Genomic DNA, 25,114 nt, shown 5'->3' on the forward strand with positions numbered 1-25,114 from the left:
TCCCTACCTCGTACAGCGGACAGGAGGTTTAAGTGAATTTTTTTTTGAGTCTTTCAAGTTTTTATTTAAATTCCAGCTAGTTAACAGGCAGTGTAATATTATTTTCAGGTGTAGAATTTAGTGATTTGTCCCTACATCAACACCTGGTCCTCATCACAGGTGCCCGCCTTAATCCCCATCAGCGCTTTCATGCAGCCCTCCCCCACCTCCCTTCTGGTAACCATCAGTTTGTTCTCTATAGTCAAGAGTCTGTTTTATGGTTTGCCTCTCTTCTTTCTTTCCCCTTCTATGTTCATTTGTTTCTTGAATTCCACATATGAGTGATGCCATACGGTATTTTTCTCTGACTTATTTTGCTTAGCATAGTACACTGTAGTGCCATCCACATTGTCACAAATGGCATGATTTCATTCTTATTTATGGCTAATATTCCACTGTGTACATATACCACATCTTTATCCATGCAGAGATGGACGTTTGGTCTCTTTCCGTAATTTGGCTATTGTTAATAATGCTGCTATAAACATCAGGGTGCACGTATCACTTTGAATCAGTACTTATGTGTCCTTTGGGTAAATCCCTAGCATTACAATTGCTGGATCGTAGGGTAGTTCTGTTTTGAACTCTGTGAGGAACCTCCGTACTCTTTTCCAGAAGGGCTGCATCCGTCTGCATTCCCACCCACAGTGTCAGAGGGTTGCCCTTTCTCCACATCCTCACCAACACCTGTTGTTTCCTGTATTGTTACTTTTAGCCATTCTGACAGGTGTGAGGTGGTATCTCATTGTAGTTTTGATTTGTTATTATTTAAAACACTGCCTGGCGCATGACCTGTGCTACATAAGCATTTGGCAAATGATAAGTAGAGTAACTTGACCTTGACTGCATGGCTTCAGACTGGAATGGTCAGAGGAAAGACTATAAACAAGAAGTATCTGAGTGGATCTGCTTGGGAAACTTGAGAATCCAGCTGGACTCTGTTTAGGAAACATAACCAAAGAATAGGGTTTTATCAGCTGAAGCATCCCACCCATTGCAAACACGGAGGAAACTGTCCTTTCATAGAGGAGTGCTCTGGACTCCTGCCTGCCATTTCCTCCTTGCCAACCTAGGCGAAAATAGACCATCCTCCTTAGTGCCGGGAGGACACGAACAGTTAAATCGTTGCTACACCGAATCAAGTTCAAAGACATAATGTCAGAGGAAGAAACAACAGCTATGCCTACTTACTGACATTCCTTCATTTACACGAAGCCCCCTTGGGTTTATCTGGGGCACGGAATTGGAGTACGCTTCGTTGCATTCTCTCCTGTGACGTATCACCAACGTTTGTGCACGAGGCCGATCGGGTGTGTCAGGGAGCCAGTGTTCTCACTATGCTGGACGTCGTCAACGATATACAAATTATCCTTGAACTGGGTCTTCCCTAAGTCTGAGCTCTCCCTGCATTCTCTAGCTTTTCCTCCCTTCTGCTGAACACCCCCCCTCCACCCAGGCAGTACAAGCTGGCATGCCCCTCACCTTCCTCTTCAAGCTGGCTTTCCCATGCTCAGTGGTTAATTTCTTATCCTACCTTCCTTTTGTGCATGAGCTAATATCGCAGATTTTCCTGGTCATATAGCTGTTCTGAGGGTTTCAAGGATATTCTGAGTCAATTTCATTCAATCAACTCTTAGAGTTGAAGAATTGACCTTGTGTCTTCTTTTAGATACTAAGGAGACCTCTTACTTGGCCTCCCGTGTACAACCGTCTGCTAGTGATTATGGATTTGCTTGTTTTCTTCTCTTAAGTAGATACATATATACGGTACTTTTATGAAGGAAAATAAAAACAAGAAAAAAAACCAGTCCTTTTGCTCTGAATTTAGAACCAGACTCTAATTCCTATTCCAGACTGTCATGACCACAAGGAAATGAGGAATATCCTCCCACAAAATGTTTCCCCTCCTGATTTCTTTCAGATGCTTCAAAACAGTCAGAAGTTTGAGGTCTTTCTTTGGCCAAAGTCTGGTTCGGGTCATATATTCTGTCTGTGCCTGAGGCTGGGGCAGTGTAGAGGGACAAATCACGTTAGACATCTGTGCTACCCAGGGCTGCCAGATTTAGCAAAGAATGTTTGAATTTCAGGTAAAAACGAACACATTTTTAGGATAAGTCTGTGCCGTTCAAATCGGTAGTATCTGTAATATATGGGACAGACTTAGACCAACACATCATTTCTTGTTCATCTGAAACTCGACCTTAACTGAATGCTCCGGTTTTGTTTCAGTTTTTGTTTTTTTGGCTGCCCTAATTCCAACCCACAAGGTCAAAGCCATTTGTCAGCGGTCCCCGTAAGCATATACAGAGCACACTCGTGCTCCCACACACACTTTTCCTTGCCCCCCCTTCAGCCGTCCCACCTCGTTAGTGTCTAGATATCACGGAGGCTCTGGGGCCATATTTCCCCCAGGGACTGATTTCTCATGTGTGAGGCCTGAGCCTTGAAATTCCTCAGGGAATGGAGTAGCGTCTCTTCGATCTCTGTGGTCTTCAGTGGACTGTCATGTTGGCATCATGGGGCCCAAAGAAGGGGAAGCTGAAGAAAATTCTTCACTCCCTTGTGCTTTCAGGATGAAGTTTGAGGTTTTAGAGTTAAAATACAGTATCCTGATTGGAACAAAGAAAAAGTGCCAAATAGGATCCAAAATAATGTATCTGATGAATTAGAATTGTGTGTGTATTTATTATCCACAAATGGAAATGACTTTGAAGACCATCTCCTCTCCTGTCATGTTACAGATGAGAAGACAGAGACTCAAAGCACTTTCCTTTTTGGAATGAGATGGAAGGGGTGTGTGTATGTATGTGTGTAGCGAGGGGAGGAGGGAGAAGAGAAAGAGGAGGAGGAGAATTGAAGCAAAACTACCTGAAGTCCAAGTACCTTCCCGCTGCACCTATCCTGCCACAAATTTGTGTGTTTCTAGAACTTTAAAAATATCATATAACTACAAAATGAAATCTTTCCACTTGCAACAACATGGATACACTTTGAAAGCACTATGCTAAGTGGAATATGTCAGAGAAGACAAATATCGTATGGTATCATTCATAGGTGGAATCTAAGAAAACTAAATTCACAGAAATGGGGAGTCGAGTGGTGGTTACCATGGCCTTTGGGGTGGAGAAGATGAGGAGATGTTCGTCAAAGAGCACAAACTTCCAGTTAGAAGATGACTAAGTTCTAGGGATCGAGTGTACAACAGTGTGATTACAGTTGACAATACTGTATTATACACTTGGAAGTTGCTAAGAGAGTATGTCTCCAATGTTCACACCACATAAAAAGAAATGGTCGTTACATAACCTGGTGGGAATGTTAGCTAATGGTGGTCATCACATTGCAATACCTAAGTGTGTCAAATAAACAGATTGTACAGCTTCAACTTAAAAAAATAAAAATTAAAAAAAAATATTATGTAACTAATACACATCCCTTGGAGAAATTTAAGAAATACATGCAAAAAAAAAAAAAAAGAAAACCCTCTTCTATAAACACACACATATTACTACTGTTACCCTTTTGGGGTACAGAGAGTGCGTATCGGTGTGGGTGGTGCAACCTTCTTTCTGTCTTCTTCAGGGAGCCACACCCCTATTTTGCCCTGTGGATGGCCCCGCAGTCAATAGAATATCATTTCTAGTGGGACTGCCAATCTGGATGTCACGAGCTCTGCTGGCAAAGCAATAGGCAGGTGACCGAGGTGATACTTCCGTCTCCAACCAAGTGGAAATGCTGGGCTTCCTTCCTCCTGAGAGGAGAACAGTGAGGAGATCACCCGTTAGTTTCCATCACCCGGACACAGGGAGTGTCCCTGGGTCTTGGGCCTTCTGAGAACTAATCTTCAGCTTTCCCTTCAATTCTTTTATGGTAAATTGATCGCATTGGTGGTCCCAGTGGGTGGCCTTCATATTCATGCCCGTTTCAGAGGTGGACTACTATGAAGAGGTGAAATCTAGTCCCGCACCCCTCAGATCTGGGATGTCTTGTGACTTGCTTTGGCCCGAACTCAGGGGAGGTGAGAGTGTGCCAGCTCAGAGCTTAGGCTTCCAGGGGCCCTGTGTGCTCTTTCACGCTCTCTCCCAGAACCCTGACTCCCTTATAAGAACAAGAAGGGCCTACGCTGCTGGGGGATGAGAAAATATTTGGAGGGGAGCCCAGGGCCCCAGGCAACTAGCTGCCCTGAGATATATGGGGAAGAGCAGCCTACACCACTGCGCTGAATAAATTGATTTTTTTTAAGCCGCTGCATTTGGGGTGCTTTGTTATGCAGCAATAGCTAACTGATACTTCCACGAACTTCCACATCTGTCCAAGAAATTCTTTTTCTTGTGAGCCAGAGTGAATTTTGGCGACCGTAAACAAATAACTCACACTGACGCTTTCCATGCTTTTACCAGAATCTGATCATGCTCTACACCCTCTTTTGTAATCTAGCTGCTTCCCTTAGCAGCTGACTTTGCGCAGCCTTCCCTGGCAATAAATTGGGCCTAGTAAAGAAGGCAGATCTAGTAAATGCCGCTCCTGACCCTCTGCCCAAACCCTTTTCATCGTGACGTTGGCCAAAATACTGTTCTTAGATGGCTCTTGCCTGACCTGTTCAGCAGGAAATGCCTTTGTTCAGTGAGATTATGGGACAATACAGTGATTTTTCACAGCTGGATGGCCAAGAGAAGGACACAGTCATGCCTCAGAGGTGCTTGGGAATATTACCATTTCCAGCCACTGTCTACCTCTTTGGAAATTTTACTCAAAGTGTTCCATTCTCTTCAAAAGGGAAAGACATGTGGATGGAGAAGACAGAAAAAGAGATATTTCCTATAGTGACTTTATTTTCTGAAACCAAGTCTGAGTGATTAAAGTTCTCTGGTCCTTTTCTTCCTGGTCATCCTATTTCCAACATCATCCTTTTCTTTTTCTTTCTTTTTTTTTTTTTTCCACCAAATGGTAGCTTCAACTTGACATATTATTTGTCTGGAGGAGTAGGACAAGGGGAGAATGCAATGCTTGTCTGATCACCCGAGTCTTTACGCTAATGAAAATATATTATTTTCCCCCAAAAAATGAGTGTTTGTCAAACGCATCTCCCGCAATTCCACACATCTTTCTCTTGGAGGGAGTTTCCAGAATGCACTATCTGCTTTGGTCCCTTCCAACATGGTGTGCAATTACAAGTGTATTCTTATCTTGAGTCCTTTTCCTCTGCATCTGGCTTTGTGCTGATAATAATAATAGCTAGCATTTATAACATTTCCCATGGCATTTTGCGCACTGAATCCTCACAAAACCTCCATGAGGGAAATGTTATTTTCCCCAAGGCTTAGGGAAAGCAAATCAATAGTGCAAGAGCCCGCAGGTAACAAGTATCAGGAGCTGAGATTTCAACCCTAGTTTGTCAGACTTCCGAGTCAAAGTGCTTCAACTTGATGCCACACAGCCTCAGTCACTATGGGATTTTAAATTAAGACAAAAAAACAAAAAACACCCCACATTAAATCATCAAAGTATGGAGCCCATGTTTTTCTTTTCCCCCAAGTGGAAAGCAGTAAGTGGTCTTCATGAGCCTCTTTCCAATCTCACAGGGTATGATCTTGAAATCAAACCTGATCTTCCCTGTCTTTCCACCCTAAGCAACTTCCCCGGTTTTCCAGATGAGCCTGAGGGGCAGGAGAACACACAGTATCTCTCCGAAGGAACCCACAGGGGACCCTGGTACAGAACCTCACCTGGGAACTTGGGAAATATTCGCACTGTTGCTGCAGACAGCTGTGTACGTACTTGAGGGTGAGAAAGAATACACGATACGCTGAGCAAGCTCTCTCATTTTTGAAGTGGATTTCATCATAAAGGGTGAATATATAAGGAAAACACAAGAGCACCGGCAAGAAATGCCAAGACTAAGAATTACAGCTCATTCTATCGATCGGTACTATGCAAAAGAACTTTCTGTGATTACGGAAATGTGTTCTTTCTGTGGTGTCCAACACCATAGCCACTGACCTTGTATGACTATCGAGCCCTTGAAAGGTGGCTAGTGCAGTGGAGGGGACTGAATGTTTAATCGTCATCGATGTTAATTTGTTAATTTTAATTAGCTAAAATGTAAATAGCTACGCGTGGCCAGTGGCTACATATTGGATGCTAGAGCTCCCAACGGCCATAGAAGTGTGGTGAACGTCATAGGTGGGGGTCATCAGGAAAGGTTTCATCAAGACATATTTTGAGTGGCTTTCAAAGTAGAATAGGGAGGGAAGAGAATGCAATTGGAATGAAAAAAGAAGAGGAGAAACAAAAGCTTTGTCCCAGGAGAACACCAGCGGTTACAGATTCAAATGCCTACTGCAAGGACCATGGAAGTCATGTAAAAAGGGAAATAAGTTGGTGGTAAGAGACAGCAGGGTGTGGTGGAGACTACGGAAAATTAGAGACACTACCTTATCTAAAGTATCAGTCATCAGTCTACTCCGGCCATGTAATGCCATACAGAAAGTCAGACCCAACAGCGATGACTGTCGTCTTATTTTTTGAGGGAAGTCAGAAATTCAGATTTTTAGGTTGTCATCTAGTTTTGAATGTTGACACCTGTGTCAGTGTGGGCTAAATGTTTTCAGCAGACACTGTTGGTGCCCTCCTCGGCGTCCACATAGCACTTGTCTCTGCCCGCCAGGCTGCCCCCTGAACACAGCTTTAACTCTCGCTGAACAAATCCCGTGCACACTTGGCGTTTGTGCAGGGTACGCCCGGAATGTTGAAGGACTGGCGCTCTTGGCGGCAGCGTTCCACCAATGACAGATGCAGACGGAGCGCGTCAATACCCCAGTCTCCTCGCCTCTCCATTGAGATAGCTCTGAGGCATCTTCTGCGTTGTCCCCCACAGTTGCCCTGTGTGACTGAGCCCCCAGCTGTCCCCAGCAGAGACTGGCAGACAATGTATCATTCGTTGGTTTCCACTCCTGCCCCATCCCATGTCCCACTCCCCTACTGATGTTTCCACATGACTCCCTATCTCAAAACCCGATTTTGGAGGGACCTAAACAAAGACACAGTTGTAACACACTAACTCAACATCTCAGTGGTGAAGTTGGCGAGGTTCTGATTTCCCTCCTACCACAGCCAGTGCAGGTGACGGAGGAGACTCTGTCAGACCCTTCAGGGACAAAGGCTCTTCTCCGCCTGGGGATCTGCATCTTCTTGACGTTTTTCCTTCCATGCCTTCAGCTGCAGATAGAGAGAAACTGGGAGAAGGATTTTCACTGACAGGGCCTAGAAGCACACATTCCATTGGCAGAACTCAGTCGCGTGGTCCCTGCTCCATGCTGGGGAAGCCAGGACATGCAGCTGGCTGTGCACCATTACACAAGGAGCTTCTGCCACTGAGGCTCCCTCAGATTTTGTAAGACACTGTCCAGGCCGAGGAAACCATGTCTGCGGACCACGGTCAGTTTGCTGCTCACCAGCATTGGAATTTCTCACCCACACATTATTCCCTAAAATTGAGAAAAAGTTGCTAGTAAGTCACCCAACGAGTTCTTAACTTACACAGGAGCAAGACTCACACCTTTTACCCTGCTGGGTGATAAAATAAATTTATGGAAATCAAAGCAGTTCTTTATTGACTAATTTTATAATTTCAGGGAGAACATGATTTCATCTCTGATAGTTCTTCAGTGAGCAGAGGCTCCTGACGTGATAGCTTTCCTTCTTCCTTCTTTCTCATGAGGTATTTATCTGTCTGTAAAGGAAAGGTCATTTAAACCTCATCTTACTCCCACTTCCTCTTTGACTCCTCCCCGCCGGCTCTCGACATTCCAGTCATGCTGTTTGTTTCTCAGACTTGCCAAACAAGGATGCCCAGGTGGCACAGTCCATTAGACGTCTGACTCTTGGTTTCGGTTTGGATTGTGATCTCAGGGTTGTGGGATCGAACCCTGGGGCAAACTCCATGCTCAGCGGGAAGTCTGCTTGGGATTCTCTCTCCCTCTCCCTTTGCCCTCCACCCTGCTCATGCTCTGTCTCTCTCTCTCTCTCTCTCTCTCAAATAATCTTTAAAAAAATTTGCCAAACATTTCCCTACCCCCCAGGCTTTGCAGACATTGTTCCCTGTTCTAGGAATGTGTCTCCTCGCTCGCTTCTTCCTGTTTCCCCATTCTTTACCTAGCCGGCCCCCACGTATCAATCAAGTCTCGGTATAAATGTTCTTTCCTGAGAGATGCTTTCACTGAGCACCCAAATCAAGTCCCTTTCCTCTGCCCACTGTTATGCTCGCTCCTTCCATCTATGACAATTCGGAACCATGTTTGTATATTTCGTGTGTGTATCTCATTCCAGAGACTGCTCGCGTCAGCAGCAGCCGCACAGTGTCGGGCCAGGTGCTCAAGATAGGTTCGAATAAATAAATGAATACCCAGAAAAGTCCACTGTTTTAAAGAATTTTGTGAGGATATCTTTTATAATTAGAATAGCATACCCCAATCTCTTTTGAAAGTTTAGTTAAGCTTTATTGGGATTTGAGAAAGAGGAGTGTTTGTACAAGGAATGCTACCTGAAGCAACACAATAAAATAAAAATTCTTTCTTTATCCCGGAAATCCATGAACTTCGTCTTTTCTACAACTAGCCTTGATAAACTCACTGTGATCATCTATGACAACAGGAGGGTAGGGTTGAAAGCTCTTTGAAAAAAGCGAAGAGGCATTACAATACAGAGGGTTATTTCCCAAAAGCGTAATTGGCCTAAAGGATCTAACAAGTCTCTTGGGGGGGGGTGTTGGACTTAACCTCTCTCCTTCCTTTTTTTACCCTGTGCATTCCAATCTATCCATCATTCTGAACTATACTCCCAAATGTAGCTCCTTCTCCCCCTAGAGATAGTGCCCTGTATAAAAATAAAGTAGGGGTATTACATTAAAAGATCGTGGATTTTTTTTTTCCCCCTGAGCATTTTCTTCCTCACGTCTGTGCTAAAATGGCCCTGGAGGCATTACACAGAAATTAGAAGTCAGCTGGTCGGGCGATTGGTTCCAGGTCCAGTACCTGCCAGTGGGGGCGCTGAGCGTGTCCCAGAGTCGGGTCTCAGCCCTGATCCCTCGTGTGCGGAAGAGGAATATTGGCGCCTCCTTCATGAAGTGGGGCTGGCTGTGCACGAGTATTGCAACATGCGAACACTTTAGAAAAGGGGGGAAAAAGAAAAGAAAAGAAAACCTTACCTTGAATCCACTATGAACTCGTTATATATTTACATGCCCTAAACTCTCTGGGATGCACCTGTTTTTTCTAAAAACATCAAATGAAGCGGGGGGCAGTTGCAGGCCCTCTCTTGTGCTTTGGTGTTGACATTCTCTCTGCAGCTCGTGGCCAATGACAAAAGATCCGGAGGTTCCGCTTTTGCTCGAGATTGTGTCACTCCAAGCTGCCAAGTGCACAGCGAGGCCGTCTATCTAAGAAGCAGTTTCTTGTTTAGTTAGAAATGTGGTTTTTGGGTTTTGGTTTTTGTTTCGGAGGGATTTGTTGCCAACTGGTGGGATTTGAAAGTGTTTTCCCTGTGGGAGGCAGATTCGGAAGTCTGGCCTGCTAAGACACTTTTGGAAGCTGAAACTAATTAAAATATTTATTTTAGCCCCCGTAGCTAAGACGCAGCAGGGGAGAAAGTCCAACATTCATTTTTATGAAAGTGTAATTATATTCACTAACCTTTTGCGCACCCTGTTCAGCACCTGCGTCAGGGCCGCCCCACCTGCCCAGCGTGCGAGCAGTCGGTAGAACAGTACTTACTGCCTGAGCTGAGGGCACGTGGCTTCCCACCCCCACCAAGGACAACAGAGCCTTGTTACACCTTTCATCACCTCTAGACTCACCTCTGGAGGAAGTATTTTCCTAGTTTCACCTTCAATGAGAACTACAAAACTATGCAAAAGAGAACACGAGAAGGAGAAAGAGAGAAGCTACGAGACAGTGTTGCCCATTTCTGTACATGGTATCACAGAGGTTGAGAAAGAGAGGAGACTATGTAAGAGTCCGCCCTACTTCCTGACTGCTTATGAAATCCTTGCAGAATTGTAAAGTCACATTTCGAGACAAGCTAATGTCAACAAGCACTGTTTCTGAATGGTGAAAACTAATAATGATGGCACTTTCACTGTAAACAAGTGTCTCAAGGGATGAGGCCGGGAGAAGACGGGGAACAAGCACACACGACGTCCACACATCGGCCAGATGGTTCACTCGCACTACCCTGTTACTCCTCCCTACTCTCCACCATCGGTGTTGCCATGAATACTTTACAAATGAGGAAGCTGAGACCCCGGGGGAGATCAGTGACTTGGGAAGTAGTTCTTAGTAGTCTGACAACATAGACTGAAAGACCCCATGGACCCCGGAGGTTGGAGCCCCAGCTCCGCTGATGTCCAGCAGTGTGACTTTGGGCCAGGTTCCTAGTCTCGCTGAACGTCCATTTTGCCAATGATAAAAGAGAGGTGATAATGAACTACCCTTCCTGGGAAGATTCAAGGAGTTAACATGTGGAAAATCCCCAGCACAGCACCTATTATGGGAGACACGGTGCTGTCATCACCATCCTCAATGACCAGAAGCAGTGGGCAGGTGGCAGAGCCCGGAGGCCGACTTGGGTGGTTGTATTCCACTCATAGCTTTTTACCTTCAGTTTTCACAAACTAAGTTCAGAGAAAATCAGAAGTCGGAGAGGATGGACAGGGAGAAGACGAGAACTGCAAAGAAACAGTCTTCTTGTCCCCGGAACACACCCTACATGGGTCCTTTGACTCCCGGCCCAGGTTTTAGAGAAAACTCTGTTTGATGAGCTCAGAAGTATTTGTTTTTATCAAGAGAAGAGACTCAGTAAGGCTTAGAATTCCCAGGCTTGATGATGAAGAGGAATTACAATGTACATATTATCTTGGTACAGCAGACTCCCCATTTTCTTCCCCCCAAGACTTTTCTCACACACATTCACCCTCTCTCTCCTTTTCCACCTCTTGACATCACCTTCAAGGGCTGGTTCAAATTCCACCCCCTCCCCATGATTTCCTGATCCCTCTCTCTGGATGCTGATATGTTTATTTTTAGTTTAACACTAAATTGATTTTTCTGTTTCATATGAACTAACCTCCCTCAAATAGATTGTGTACTTCCTTTGTCTATCCCATAGGGTTTGATACTAAGTTGAAAACCCGTGACTCTAAATAGAGACACGCTTTGTATAAATTGTTGTGGAGAAGTGGACTGATTTTGGCCTTTGTGAAACACCCGCCTGGTAGTGAGGACTGAACCATGAACTTGGCACAGACTTTGAAGCCTTGGTCCCCATCCTCAAAAAAAGTTCATCTCTAAAGGGAACAAAGCTCACAGCCATCTCCTAACTGGGAGACACTGTGGCAGAGAGGTGAGCAGCATGGGTTCTAGTTCATTTCCCTTGCTTTTCTTAACATTAAAATGGAATAATCGTAGTCACTACTTTATGGGATCTTTGTTGGGTTTAGATGAGATCATGCAAGTCAACCTCGGTGCAGAGGCTGGCATATACCAAGAGTTCAAAGTTAGCTATAGGTAGGTTCGGAAATGAGAAAAGTGATTGTCCCGGGCAGAACAGCAAACACTCAAGGGGCTCTACCTGGAATACCTCAAACACTCAAGGGGCTCTACCTAGACATATTCCAGGTAGAGCCCAAGCTGCCATCAAATTCTTTTTAAGGCATTTTGTGCTAAGTATATAGCTCACAGTAGGAACAGATACTTCTACCCATGCCATTTCTGTGCAGTGGAGCAGAGAGAGGGGAAACAATGCTAAAGAATTGGGAGGGAGCTCGCTTCTGGGTCTGGGAAGGCTCAGGTGGGAGGTGGCTCTGAAAGTCACGGCCATATGTTTTTTGCTGCCTGAAATAGAGGGATGGGTAAATTGCAGACACAGAAAGCAATAGAGTCCCGGGTAGTGAGCCTGGAGGAATTGGTTTCTGTGTATTCCATTATGAGGACAAGGCCAAGTTCACGGAGCTGCACGTGGACCTGTCTGCTTTTCTTCAACAGAGGCCCCAGTTTAAAAAAATTTTTTTTGTTTAAATTCAATTTCATTAACATAGAGTGTGTTATTAGTTTCAGAGGTGGAGTTCAGTGATTCATCAGTTGCATACAACACCCAGTGCTCATTCCATCACGTGCCCTCCTTAATGCCCATCGCCCAGTTACCCCATTCCCCCACCCGCCTCTCCTCCAGCAACCCTCAGTTTGTTCCCTAGAGTTAAGAGTCTCATGGTTTGCCTCCCTCTCTGTTTTCCTCCTATTTTTCCAGAGGCCCCATTTTAACATGGACAACATTTCCTTTCTCTAAGACTGCTTTGAGGGAAACAGGCAGATTTGCTGTTATGTAGCTGGAATCATCTGGTCTCCGAGGCGTCTGGGCTGGGAGCAGTGGTGTCCAACACTGGCACAGCAGAGGGAGGAAATCAGCTCTCCGGGAAGTGCGTTTGGTCCACATGAATGTGCTCCCCTGGGGAGGGGTCCGGGAGTCCTTGAATAGGTATTGACCTTGGAAGCACCTTCAACCATAAAATGAAACTCCCTTCAAGTGCACTTAGCATGAGGGTGCCACAAATAGCAAAAAGGGGGTTCTGGTGCAAAAGCTCCTGTTCCAAATTTAACCCCGTTTTTGGTGAACTTGGTGGGGGGTGGGGTGGACACCTGCCTAGAGGGGCTCGGGTGGATCTTATTAATAGGCATCCCCGCAGCTGGGGAGGTGACGGTGCTCAGTGGCACTTGGCTGAACTATGGTTTGGATGTGATCGTGCTCCGCCCCTGAATGAAGATAAAAGAGAACCGCCCACGAGGACGGATTCAGCAGAAGCGCGTGTTGGAATACCCAGGGGAAGCTTTGCAGGCTGAACGAAGATGGGCCAAGAACTAGGAAGGGGAGAAGGTAGACGCCCTGATCACAAGAACAGCCACACAGAGAGCGTTTCCTGCTCGCTTCGTCCCTGCCCTGCACTCAGGACCAGACCTAAGACCTGCGTTACCTTAGCTCTCCCTCTCACTCGGTGACGTGGATACTAGGATCTTCCTGTCCGTCGTGGTGCCCCAGGTGCTGAGAGGTCAGGTGCCTGCCCGGAGTTTCGGGACCAGAAAGTTCAGAGGCAGGACTTGAGTGCAGCCTGGCCTGACTTCAGCCTCTGCTCCTTCCACCACGCGGCCCGTGCTAGTCACTAGTGCAGGCTTCACCGATCCCGAATGTATTGTGCACGCGCCGTGGGCCAGCGCACAAAATCCCCGGGGCGGGGGCAGGGCACGGAAAGAAAGCTCAAACCAAGTGTGCCTGTAAAATAGTTCTGAATGTTCTCAAATAGAGATGAACTATTTGTGTGGTCACTAATTGGATGAGAATAAGGGTCATCTCCCAAAGAGAACCATAATCCTTCCTGGGGTAGAGACCCTATCAGCTTCCTATCCAGAGTGCTTGCCTGCTGGTGGACATTGGACTGGGGAGGGTATGTGTTCTCATGAGCACCGGGTATTATATAAGAATGATGAATCACAGACCTGTACCCCTGAAACAAATAATACATTACATGTTAATTAATTGCATTTAATTTTTTAAGAAAAGTTGCTGGGGGGATATCTCCTGATGCAGCGGGGAGGGGCTGGGTGTCACAGAACAAATCAGGGCTCAGGGCTTAAGGTCCTGAGCTAGGGTCCCAGTCCTGTACTACGCTAGCTCGGTTCCCTGGGCAAGTTAGCTCACCTTTTGGGGACTCGATTTCCTAGTTTATAGAAAAGGAATAATAAAAAAATGAAAATATAACATATGCCCTGGAGTACTTCACAAGGCTCAGTGCGGATCAAACAAAGTAATTATATAAACACGCTGTAAAAACACTGTAAGAAATTTCTTCGTTGAGCTTTATTCCTTGGAAATACTGCAGGAAAGCAGGAAGGGAGTATCACTGGATTCTAGAAGCCTTAAACTGGTCAGTTCTCATTTCAGGGTAGGTCATAATTACCTGTTAGAAAGCCGGAGGGGTGAAGGATGGGATCCAAACTTCTGTCCAGCTCCGGTTCCGTGAAAGTAGCCTTGCTGTCTTTCCTCCCTGTAAACTCGGCTGCTTTCTTCCTCTACGTGGCTCTCCACACCCAGGGAATGACATCATAGTACCCACCTTATAAGATTATGGAAAATACATAAATGAGACAATTCCGATAAGGTGTGGAGCCTGGTAACTGGGAAAGAGTTATAGGCTATTATGAATGTTACTATTACACTCACGGTTACGACTACTATATAGCTGCTGGCTGAATTCTTCCACCCTCCCCCCAATATACCTGTTTTCCGTTAAAGTTCGATATCCTAGAAAGAGCTTTAAAAGGCCCTTGGTCAAGGTTAGTGAAATCACTGAACCGAAAGTCGCTAAAAAGTTCTAAGGCGAGAAGTCAGAAGCATCACCTTGCCTGGATCCAGCTTTTCCCCCAATAATCCAAACTGAAAACACAAATTAACGCAGAGATAATCTGCTTTACAAGATTATGCATCAGCGACATTGAAGGAATTTTATGTTCTATAGCCCTTTGGTTGAGATTACTGGAAAGAGCTTTTCTTTTTCTTTTTTTTTCTTTTTGGAAGGCAGTCACTATCATTTACTATTAATTGCCTTACATTTCCAGGCTTGCCTAATCCCAGAGTCAAGCCTCTGTCATCCAGCCCCCACGCCCCACAAAAGGACACTGAAAATAATTACAAGTCTTCTGAAGTTTCCCGATTCAGCCTCCAAAGGAACTTCGACACAAATGTCATCAACTGTTTTCAGGATTTATACGTTTGGGGGAAATTTTTCTTCTTGGGTGAAGAGGAAGGAGGGAAGAAGGAAGGCTGAACAGCATTTCTCAGACTTCCAGAAGTGGGATGGAGACTCCCCACCCTTGAGGCTTCCTTTTTCTCTAGAAAAACAATGCTCCTGGTGTTTCCCAGGAGAGCCCAGAGCCTAGCCCCAAGCGGAGAGACGTCAGTGATCCCACCCTCCATTTTGCTGGCGGGAGTCACTGGAGCTTAAAGAAGAGGAAGTAAATGAATTCATGCATACATCCTGATAACCTGTAGCCGCAGGTCGAATTTCGCTAAGGTCTGTTAAAAATGGCCGAAGATTCTTCTCTTAGACGAAAATCCGAGCAGCCATTTTGTCTCAAGGAAGCTTCCCCGGGCCCAGTGCACACAGCTGGGTATGTCTTGGTTGTATATGGCATTTCCTTCAAATAAGCAGGCCTGTCTGGAAGAGGTCAAAGGCCAGAAGGAAGGGAAGTGCTTTGCGGTGAAGTAGAAACAGACATTGCCTTTCAGGCCCAGCAGATACTTGCCCTCAGGCTCCACAGCGAAAGCCTGGAAATCCCGGTGCAGCAGCTTGGAAGGCCCACGTGCTGCATATTTGAGCATTTTTATGCGCGTATCAACACTTGTCCTTCTGTTTGTGGAGATTAACTTTAAATAAACTCGTTCTCCTTTTGGGTGGCATTTCTTGTTTCATGTCTCTTGATTTTTTTTCTCCCCCTTCCATTTCATAATCGGTTCCACTCCCTCTGTGACACTTGGAGAGGAGAAAGCCTTTCGCTGAGGGATGATGTCGTGATCACCTTCCAGCCACAGACCCCGGGGGTTGGTCCTAAGTGGGAGGAGGGCTGCCTCCCTGCTCACTTGGGCTCTGACTGAGCGGCTGGGCCGGTCAGCATCTCCTGGGGGAGGCTTGCAGCCCAGACTGGCAGTGAGGACCCCGCGGTAGGCAGGTGACGCCTTGAATCCTGTCCTTACCAGTGAGAATTCCGTAATCTCAGACCAGCTGCTTAGCCCCTGTAAACCTCAGTTTCCTGGTCTCCAAAATTGGGACTATGGTAGCATCCATCTCACGGGGATGTAAAGGGATTATATGATTCTCTAAAGGTCCAGTAAACCCTCACTTACCGAGGTCTCCTTTACCTCAACGTCTGAGAGAGAAGACGAGTAGAAGTGCCGAACGTCTTATGACACCTTTAGCGCCTTATCACTTTCCATAAAAACTATAATGTGTTCGTGACTTCCGTTTCCCCAAGGTGATCTACCTCAGGGAGGATGAGGATAAGAGGTTGTCCATCCTCAACCGTACTACCCAACTTTCTGACCCAAATCCCTGTCTGTCTCCAGTTCTAACCATACTTTCCCTCCAACCTCCTTGGGACCCCCCCATGACCTCTGCTTTGGATCCCATACCCTCCCACCTTCCTTGGGAAGAAACCTTAGATATATCAATGATCCCTTCCCTCCTCTCAACTAGGTCTTTCCGATCCAGTATCTGACCCCCTCTCGGTGCCTCCGTGTTAGAAAATAACCTCCCTGAGCCGCGTCCCCAATCCGGCTACTATTCCACTTCTCTCCTTCCCTTCACAGTCAGCCTTTTAACAAAGTGTGTATTTGTTGCTGCCATTTTTCATGCCTGACTCACTCCTCAGCGTATGATAATCTGGTTTCCAGCCCAAACATTCCTCTAAGAGTCATAAGGTCCCTGATGCTCTCCGTGTTGTTACTCCAAAAGATGTTTTCAGTCCTCATCTCGCTGACGCCTCACCAGCACTGGATGTGGTCCCTCCTCTTGGACTTGCTTGGCTCCGGGACATCACATCTTGCTCTCCCTCCCACCTCTCTGCCTGCTCCTATTTTGCCTCTGTTTCTGGTTCATCCTCCTCCCCCTTTCATTAAATATCAAATTTCCTCAAGTCTCAGTCCTAGATCCTCTTCTCACTTTGTGCACTATCTCTGGGAAACTATTATCAATTAAGATTTCAGTGATCATCTCCATGTCAGTGGAAACCAACGTTTATCTCCAGCACAGACTGCTTCTCTGTCACCCAGACCTACGTGCCCAACGACCTACAACATCTCCATTTGGAAGGCATTCCTCATCAACACGTCCAAGACCAAGTTCATGATCTTTCCCAGCAAATCTGCTCCTCTTCCTTTGTACGCTATCTCAAGGCATGGTACCATAATCCACCTGTGTGTATCATCCTCCGTGTCTTCCTCTCCCTCACTCACCATAGCTAATTTATCACCAAGACCTACTATCTCTTCCATTTCAGAAATATCTCAAAACATCTTTTGATGTTCGGCCATCATGTTCTGTCTTCCTGGACTTCTTCCCCATTTGTCTTGCTAGCCCAGCCCAGTTCCTTTTGCCACTATAGCCAATCATGTCACGTTCCTTGAGAAAACTCGTCAGTGACTTCCTATTGATCACAAGAAAGTAACCAAAATCCTGATATCATATGGCAAAGACTACTTTTCCACAATATCCATTTTCCCCCTCCTTACAAAGATCTGGTATTGTTGGGATGGCACTATATCTCTCTCTCTCACACACACAAGACATTTTGACCTCCTGTACAAAGAGGAATAACCTATAAGATGTAAGCAGAAGCTGTTAAATGGAGTGGCTAGGAAAGCCCTTTAAAAGGACTTCTAAATCTTCATGCCTGAAATGTGGATATGATGACTGGAGCTCCAGCAACCATCCTGAGACCTTGAGGATGGATGCTAGAATTAGGAATGGTAAGGCAGAAAGATGAAGGAAGCCTGTGTCCTGGTGACTTTGTGGAACTAACATGTAAGACTTGACTGTCTACTTCCAAGCTTCTATGTGAGAGAACAAAAGCCTTAGTGGTTCAAACTCACTCTTGTTGGATTTCTGTCTCTAGCAGTTGAACTCAGTCCCCAGTTGATACCCACAGAATTTACAAGGCCCTACGTGAGCTGGTCTCTGTTCTACCTTACTAGCTTCCTTTGCCCCACTCTTGCCCTTATGTTCTGCAGTACACGCTGGCCTGCCTGAGTTCAGCTGTTCATTTACGTCACGTGAGCTTTCCTGACCAGGGCCTTTCTCTACTCTTCTCTCTGTCCATAGGACTTTCCTTCTTGACCCTTTATTGTCCCACCTAATTTACCTCTGTCCATCCTTCAGATCTCTGTTGGAGCAGAGCTTTCTTAGGGGAGTCCTCCCTGCAACTCCCTCTTTTCCTCTTTACTCCCTCCCTCCTTCCACCAATCTAGAATAGGCTCCTTGTTAGGTGCTGTCACAAAACTACCTTATTTTGCTTCAGAATACTATTCTTAGGGTTAGTAATTAGTCATTCATTTACTTAATTATTTGATAAATATCTATCTCCCCTATTAGATTTGAACTTCATGAAAGCAAGGGCCGTGTCTGCTTTTGTTTGATATTTCATTCCCACCTACTGGCACAGTCCTCGGTGTGTGTGTGTGTGTGTGTGTGTGTGTGTGTGTGTGTGTGTGTGTGTGTGTATTTAGCACCTAATAAATACTGCGAAGTGAAGATATGAAGACCTCTGGACCCTTTCTCATAATCTGTATCAGGACCCCTGATTCTCTCTTGCCTTAACCAGTTTCTTGCCAAAATTTTCAACTACTTTGCACTAACATTTTCATACTGTTTCATGGCTTCAAAACACCTTCATATAAATTATCTCACTTTCAGTCTCTCCAACAGCTCTGTAAGTTACTTAGAAAGTAGCAACTCTTTTCCTAAACAAGGCTTTCAACATAAAATCAATTATTACTAATCTGTTCAAATGGTTACCTGAGTTTGTGACCTCATTCCCTCTCATTTAAATCTGGAGCCCCAGCAGTAAATTGCAATTTTGAGAATTGTTCAACAGGTCTGTGACCATCTGTGTGTGTGTGCGTGTGTGTGTGTGTGTGTGTGTGTGTGTGTATTCAAACTGAAAAAAGACCATCTAGGGAATAAACTCTTAACATCACTTGCCTCATCCAAATATGGTTTTCTTTGTCCAAGTTGATTCCTTTGACCTCAGATCCCACGTGCTGCTGCTGCCGGTTCAGACATGCTTCTGGAACCACCGTTAGAGTGGCCTCTTCAAGGCAAGAAGATCTATTTCTTTAAAGGAATCCAGCAGTGCATGATTTGCTGCTCTGCATATCGCAGCAGCCTGCAAAGCATGTCAACTTAGGTATAATTTCCAGGTCCCCAAGGACAATACTGCAGAGCTGTGACAATCCTGAGAACCACTGGGCTACTGCGTATCACCCGATGGGTAACGAGGAAGACACACCATCAACCCGCACCGGGAAAGCCCTGGTGAGTGGGTGGGTGCCCAATCTCCTGAACGTACCCTTCTCCCAGGACTGCGGGTCTCAGGAGAACACGGCAGTATCTCCATGCTGATGGGCAGCCGGCCCTTCAGCTTCCGTTTCAACAGCTCCACGAGCCCAGGCCCACAAGTACTGGTCCTTGAAATACAAATGGCAAGAAGCAAGCAGGATGGCATCTCTGGCTCTACTCTATGAAGGCTCATAAATTGGAACTGTTTCCTCGGTGACCCTAGCCATCCGCCATAGCCTGAACATCTTGGCAATCCTGATATCCGTGCATCTTACCGTTTCTCCCACCAAGATGCTCACCTTGTTTCATAGTTTCATCCTTCATTTCCCTCCTAACATAGTCTGGGCAGATGGGTTTGTTCCTGAAGGATGGTTGGGTCTACTTTCATAATTGATTTTGAACACTTGTGTTGGGTGTAAGGTCTAGAACCCAAATTAAGTCTAGTGAGGTTTAACTATTTCTTTCATCCATCCAACAAGTCTTTATTAAGTTCCAGGCTATGGGATACAGCAAGATAGATAATAGACCCACCAAGAAAGAAAAACGTCTTCAGTGCCCTTAAGGAACTTCTCTAAAAAGTCCATCTCCCCACCTGGAAAATGAAGATAATAATGATCCTTATTGTATGCAGTTGCTAGTAGTTAAATTCGATGATACATGATTTTAGTAAAGTACCATAAACACTCGGGACAAGCTGGTTGTTATGAAACTAGGTAGAAAGATAATAATACCAGTGTTACCACTGATAGGCCAAAGTATATCATGGCTTTATCATGGTTTGAATTAAAAAGTACTTAAAGAGGAAAGTGTAAAATTTTGTTACATCTCCCATCACCAACATTACCATTCTAATATTTAGTTATGTGATTACCCCAGGCCTTGCTTAAGGTGGATTATCTATGACCCCTTTTAAGCAGTATAAGTCTTTACGACATTACTATCTGCTACATGTACGATTATTACCGCCGGCAGGTAGTAATAACCACTAACACTTTCTGAGTGCTTACCGTGTACCCGGCCTTATTCCTACATGCTTTGCAAGTATGACCTCATTTAACCTTCCAGACTACATTAGAAAATAAATACTAGTTTTCATCGGGTGAGGAAACTGTAACCCAGAGAGTTAAAGTAACATGGAAAACTTCACATGGTGCTTACAATAAACATGTATTGTACTTTTCATCCCTGTGCGTGCATGTATGTCAGAGGAAAATTGTCACGCGTGTACGTGTTCCAGATCTTACGATGAAGAGCATTCTGCTTCTACCTGCTCTGTTTCTTTGCCTCCTCCGCCCACCGAGGTAGGTCTCAGCTGGCCAGGGGGTCCAGTATGTTAGACTTGTGTGCTGCGACATGGGTAAGATGGATGGAGGGAGAAAGGAACGAGGGAACTTGAGCTGGGGTGTGAGAGGAGTCCGAGGAGCGCGGAGGAAAGAGGCGTGGGCGTTGCTGCAGTGTGTGTCGAACGTGGGTGCGAGATAAAAGAGGAATTTTGAGAGCTATGCATTCTAATGTGTTCTCAGAAGACAAGTAAATATCTTGAGTTATTTTTTGAATGGCTTTTTTAGATGCCAGTCTGGGTTTCTTTAATTGAGAGAATGCTTTGAACCTAGATGACATGGATGAACAACTTGTAAACATGATGGGTGTGTATTTAAGACGTTACAGCTATCAAAATTCTCCTGATTTTATGTGATCGTTTGCAATATCATACGGGTTAGTGACAACAAATTTTGAAAAACTTTGTTCTGGGGAACTGTTTCTTACATTTCTCATGGGTCAGGACACGTAGAAATAATACTAACCTTTGCAGAATGCCATGAAATATTGGTAAGTCTAATTTCCTCATAGAATAACTTAAGCAAAGTTATCAGGTGAGCTGGAAATAGATTAATGGAATTTGAGAGCTGGAAAGGACCTTAAAGAGGTGGAAACACTCAGGTTCATAGAAAAGTTTACTTCCAGCAGTGAAGACTTTATTACATAAACACCGTGCGGGTCTCCGCGTCTTCATCGATAAGCGCATTTATGATATCCTTAAGAAGTTAAGTTTACGGGGTTTTCTGCTACTCTAAGTTTCCTACTAATTCATCCATTTTAAAGTAATCGTCAAAAATTCTGGGTACACCAATATTAGAAATCCACTGAGGGGATTTTTTTTAATTGAGAAAATTGATATTCATTACCTAAGAATTTTCTGCAGATTGGGGGTCCATTATTTTATCTTGGTGGTAGAACATTTTGGTTCAGGTCACTGAGACCTAGTGATCTCTGGGAATAAAACATGAGAACCACTGTGCTAGGAAGGAAGGTGGTTACAAAGAAGCCCATTTGGGACCGGTGCCCTTTCAAGTAGGATACGGATGTGTCATTAATCACGTAAATGCTTTGAGTGTGTGTATCTGATTGTGAAATGTAGCTAAGAACCCGCATTTTCACTCGAGAATCCCTGTAATTATTTTCTCCAGAGGAAACATTATGTTTAATGATGTTACCAGCCATCACTCAGAATATCTGATCCACATGACACACCAGTATTTTTCCAGTCAAAGGCTGGGTGTTTTGACTAGCTTGTGAATTTCGATGTTGACAATGATATGAATTCAGATGAGGTTTTTGGAAAAAGTAGAATCAGACAGTGGATTTCTATGGCTGACTTTATGCCAAACTATATAGCCAGAAAACACTCCAAATATAGGACACATAGAAATTTTAGAGAAACTCTAAAAGCATTCTCTTAACTGGACAGTGCTCACAAATAATAATAATAATAATAACAACAACAACAACTAAATACAAATAATCAAGGAAATTATCAGTGACCAAAAATAAACAGGAAATTGACAACCAGAGAGATAAGCAAATAAGCAAAGAGACTGATGCTATGGGAACTTGGGGAAGAAGGGTTTCAATTACTTAGGGTTTTGTTTTTTAATGACTTTGGGTCCCTGTGAAGTGGGCAATTGAAAATGAAATTTCTCCGTAAAGCCAAGACCCCTAAAGAGCTATAACTCTGCCCAACAGCACAGGGCAACAACCGGGAAACTTCTTAGTTTCAATCTAAGAGGGTGAGAAAAAATTCACCCCTGACAGTTTATAATCACAGGAATGTCATCGTATGGTTAGGCATGGGTTAGAATTTCAAATTTATATGACCCACATGACTTCGGAAGCCTTCGGCTGAAAAATGAAAATCAATGTGGTTTTGGGTGGGTCACAGCCCTGTAGTGACTGGCAAGTGTGCATGCACACTTCTCTGGAGGGACACACAACAGGGGGAGACTCCCACAGTTTCAGGTAATGGAATTCTCTGTGAGTGCCTCTCAGATTTTTAATAATTAAAACTTAAAAGAAAGAAAAAAAATATATGAAAGAACAACTATGAAAAATGAGCAAGCTAAATTGAAAAATTGACAAAAAATTCTACAAATGTAAATGTAGTCAATAAAATTAAAAAAAAAAAAAACTTGGGGCGCCTGGGTGGCTCAGTCGGTAAGTGTCTGCCTTCGGCTCAGAGCGTGATCCCAGGGTCCTGGGATGGAGCCCCGTATTGGGCTCCCTGCTCTGCTGGGAGCCTGCTTCTTCCTCTCCCACTCCCCTCTCACTGGCTGTCTCTCTCTCTGTCAAATAAATAAATAAAATCTTTAAAAAACAAAGCAAAACAAAACAAAAATCTTAAGGGTATCATACATGTTAAATGCAGATGAAAACAACATGAAAAGGTCGGAATACAGATCAGAATAAATTACTTCGAAAGGAGCACAGAGCAAGAGATTAACAAGTATTAAAGCTGGGGTAAGAATAGCGTTTAAAGACTGAGAAAGTCTAACACAGGTAGTAGGGGCTTCAGCAGGACAGAATAGAAAGGCAGAAGTCAAAGCAGGACACTTGGACACATCCCCGTTTAACTGTAGAGTACCAAAGGCAAAAATAATTGAAATACCTTGTTGTCCTGGGGATGCGGAAGTACGTCCTTGTACAGAGCAAATAAACCAGGTTCTTCAACCAGAAAGTTTCCAGAATAAGAAAAAAAAAAAAAAGAGGGATCTATAGATTGAAAGAAATTGAGGAGACATATGCACCAATTGCCATGAATAGATCTTATTTGATTCCTTATTCAAAGTGTTAAAAAAAAAAACATATACAATCAGAAAAATGTAAACACAGGTTATTTAGTGATATCAAGGTCAAGGGAGTATTGTTAAATTTAGGTGTCTTAATTTCTCTTGATAAGTTAAAATACACACACACACACACACACACACACACACACACACACAGTCCTTAAAGTATCCCGGCTAAGCATAATCTGTTTCTTGTTAGTGAAGACATCAAAGGCACCTAGGACACCCAGGAGAAGGTAGTGGGAATGACATGTATTGTGACCAGTGAAAGTAGCTATTCTTATGTTCAGGAAAAGCGGTGAAGAGCTGCTTTCTATGCTACTTGGGAACATGATTCCTGGGAAGAAATCCTTCTTTAGAACAGATCTCTTAAACTTATCAAAATACGTGTGAAGTGGGTTTTATTACAATGGTGCTTTTTAAAAATGATAGTCCATGGTAAGGAAGTGGCATTCAACTTGACATCCTTTCAAATCGTGATCAGGAAAGCTGTGAAGGCATGATAATAAGCCTCTGAAGCTGCATGAATCTTTGGCCAGGGGAAAAATGAATACAAATTATGTTTTCAAATGTGTAACAAGGTGTCCACGTTAGATCTGTTTTATTTTCAACATAGTATAAAATGCTAACTTTAAGAAACTAGAATGATTTAAAATATTACATTTGGGATATCAAGATAGGGAAAATACCATTTAAAAAGCATTCAAGTAGGAGCGCCTGGCTGACTCTGTTGGTAGAGCATGTGACTCTTGATCTCAGGGTCATGAGTTCAACTCCACACTAGGCCTAGAGCTTAGTTAAAAAATTTTTTTTTTGTGGACATCAGCAGATGCATGGATAAAGAAGATGTGTTATATATATATTTATACACACACGCACACACTGGAATTTTACTCAGCCATCAAAAAGAATGAAGTCTTGCCATTTGCAGTGATGTAGATGGAACTAGAGGGTATTATGTTGAGCGAAATAAGTCAGTCAGAGAAAGACAAGTCCCATATGATTTCACTCATGTGTGGAATGTAAGAAACAAAACAAACACAGGGGGAAAGAAGGAAAAATAAAATAAGATGAGAGGGAGGCAAACTATAATAGACACTGAACTCTAGGGAACAAACTGAGGGGTGCTGGAGGGGAGGAGGGTGGGGGGAAGGGATAACTGGGTGATAGGTACTAATGTGAGCACTTGAAGTCATGAGCGCTGGGTGCTCTATGCAACTGATGAATCACTAAATTCTACCTCTGAAACTAATAAAAAAATTTTAATAAATCAAATAAAAAGTATTCAAGGAAGCACATGCAAATTTCAGAAATTATGGAACTGAAAGAGGAGGGTTCAGAGTTAGAAAAAAATTGATACTGCCTCTTTAAATTATTTTGGGTTGAAACATTAACAGCCATACATTAAGATTATTTTCTTGATTTTTCCTTCAATATTCTTGTCTTATAAAGAGCCTTTTCCTTTATGAATTGAAGTGTTTCTGACAGTTACCAAGAAGCACATCCTTATGATGTGCTATTGTTCATAAATAAAATTAAAAAATAGTTTTTAAAGAACAGATTTGTATTCATGGTCAAAGAAGAAATTATAATGGAAATCAGAATTATTTAAAATGAAACAATAGTCATTTGCAAATATCTCCTCCCATTCTAAAAGTTGCCTTTTAGTTTTGTTGATTTTTTCCTTCACTGTGCAGAAGGTTTTTATCTTCACGAAGTCCAAGTGGTTCATGTTTGCTTTTGTTTCCCTTGCCTCCGCAGACGTATCTAGTAAGAAATTGTTACCACTGAGGTCAAA

The 25,114-nt window shown here is 43.9% G+C and overlaps 1 long non-coding RNA gene across 3 annotated transcripts in view; it reads left to right on the plus strand.

Annotated features, from left to right (window-relative positions):
* Window positions 1-24,424, plus strand: part of LOC123776425 (uncharacterized) — a 75,097-nt gene extending 50,673 nt beyond the window's left edge. For 2 of the 3 annotated variants that reach the window (XR_015722964.1, XR_015722962.1), the window contains one exon: window positions 19,054-20,391. This is a non-coding gene — a long non-coding RNA (uncharacterized LOC123776425). The other variant, XR_015722963.1, reaches the window with a different exon arrangement.
* The last annotated feature ends 690 nt before the right edge of the window (window positions 24,425-25,114 follow it).

This window comes from Ursus americanus, chromosome 34 (assembly GCF_024610735.1).
Source record: "Ursus americanus isolate L20-20 chromosome 34, mUrsAme1.1.p, whole genome shotgun sequence".
Classification (NCBI taxonomy): Eukaryota; Metazoa; Chordata; class Mammalia; order Carnivora; family Ursidae; genus Ursus; species Ursus americanus.